Genomic DNA, 2,436 nt, shown 5'->3' on the forward strand with positions numbered 1-2,436 from the left:
TTATCTCAGGATGAAGGGGCCTGCACCATGGCAAGGACCCTGGACTCAGCTGAGGAAGCCTGGACTCCATGCTCAGCTGAATCACTGATTTGCTTCATGACTTTGAGTTAGATAGTTTCCCTCCCAGGTCCCTCAGTTTCCTCATCTGTCAAAAGGGAAACCAAATCAAATCAGTGCTTTCCAAATGCCAAGTGGGTCTATACAGGGCTTTAATGACATAACCTTTATTTTTGTTTATCTTAACTGAAGCAGAATACACCAAAAAATACATATAAAATAGTGTAAATCTTGCCGAATTTTTCACAAAGTGAAGTGATGCATGTAGCATTACTTGGATCAAGAAACAAAACATCACTGATATCCTAGAAATGTGCCCACCCTTATTACTTTCCAGATAATTCCATCTACCCCTTGATGAAAACCCACTGCCTTAACCCAGAGCAGCAGAGATCAGTTTCTCCTGTTTATATCACTTCTATAAATGGAACTATGCAACACAATCAATTTTGTGTCTAGCTTCTTTCACTCATTGTTAAATTTGGGAGATTTATCTTCATTATAGAGGGTAATGCTGATGGTTTCAATGAGGCATGTTTTAAATGTAAGAAAAAATAAGAAAATAAAGTATGTGTTTTCCATAAAACTAAATTTATTCAAAATAAATGATCATCCTTTCATTTGAGATTATATGCTTTCATCATTTTGGTGATAAAAACATCTTTTTGAATTCCATTGTTAACTGCTGGAAGTTTTGTTTTAGTGTTTTATTTTTTGTTTTGTTTTAATTTTAATGTACTAACTTGGCAAATTCAGCCTTAATTTTTATCACTCTCTGTATTAAATAAAATTTGAATGGGACTTGAAATCCCTAAGTATGCAGGGTCCCTAGGGCTAGAAGCCCCTTTAGTCTATAGGCTCTGATTACAGACCACTCGGAGGCATCGGGTTTTGGTTATAGCCATATTTAATGGCCCACTCTTAAGCACAGATTCTCAGAGATGGCCACAAAACCCCCAATTATTGATTTTTCTTGAAAGAGATAAAGGAAGCTTTTTTCCTTGCTTGTAATCTTTGTGCAGACAAAACAAATAACAGCATCAATTTTCCTAAGTACCAGGTCAGATTACGTCTTATCAGAAGGCTATGAGAATTGCCTGAAAGAGTCGCTAGCAGGGGGTTCATCAGTAGGAAAGGACAAGAAAACCAAGATATCAAGCATGGGATTTCTGTGTCCCAGTTTTCTGGAAAAGAGAAAATGTGTCCTGGGTTGGTGTCCCTCAAGGAAATCCTTATCACCGTAAGTAGACTTTAAAGACAAATAAAGAGGCGCTTAGCAGGCACTCAGCTAACAAACATGATTCCTTGAAAAAGAGGATAAAATCAATCATTTTAGCCAGAGTTGAAATCACATGCATCTTACAAAGAAAAATCACACACATGCTCACAGACAGAAAGAAAAAGAAAAAAGAAAGGGATGCTAGAACATTCAGTCCCTAAAGGCTAATTGTCTGGTTGAAGTGATGGGATCTGTGATGAAATCTTCCATCAAGGTCTATTCAAGAGAGGAGCTTCCTGCTGGCAGAATTCAGAATCCTCTTCCCCAGGGGATCTCAATTACATATTCAGCCTCTTTCCCTTGGAGAAAGCCATTATAGAACAATTCAACTTTTAAACAAAATCAATCTGTGGCTCTGTTTTTCATTACTAGCTGTGAAGAGATGCAGCGCCCAAATTATTACAAATAAATGGTTACCCTTTTATAGCTGAAATAAGAAAGCTTTCCAGAAATATATGCATTATATAAGGCAAGATACACACATGCACATTATATATAGTTCTTCTATATATATATATATATATATATTTTTTTTTTTTTTCCTAGAAAAAAAAAAATTTGTTTGCTCCTGACTTGTTAACATTCAACAATTTACCTCTGTTTCTATAGCCTGCCCATCTCTTATTTGGGTAATTTTCCAAAGTGTAATTTGGGTAATTTGCCAAAGTTCTTGGCAGAACCTAAGTCCAACCTCCCTCTGCCACCCCTTGTTGATGAGAATCAAGGAGGACTTATTGCTTCTCTTACATCTCCTGGAAAAGCCAAGATGTGAGTGGGTGTCCCATTTGTTGGTCAATTGGATCTTCTTTTTCAGGACTTTGACTCTTGATTAATGATACTAAGAGTAAGGGAATGTCTGAAGCTCAGAAGTTCATGAACCAGACTGTTGCTTTGGTAGAAATTCTGTTGAGGTTCCTGCTGCCTTCTCCCCAGTAAATCTCTCTCCTACATTTTAAGTAGAGTTAATTTCTGTGACTTTCAAACAAGAACAGTTTCTGAAGCAAGAACTGGTGACCACACATGAATCCTAATAAATTTTAATTTTTGAAAGGTAAAAAAATCATTTTCTTTATATGTAATAAAGCATGTGTTGGAAAAAA

The sequence above is a fragment of the Dama dama genome, chromosome 15 (assembly GCF_033118175.1).
Source record: "Dama dama isolate Ldn47 chromosome 15, ASM3311817v1, whole genome shotgun sequence".
NCBI lineage: Eukaryota > Metazoa > Chordata > Mammalia > Artiodactyla > Cervidae > Dama > Dama dama.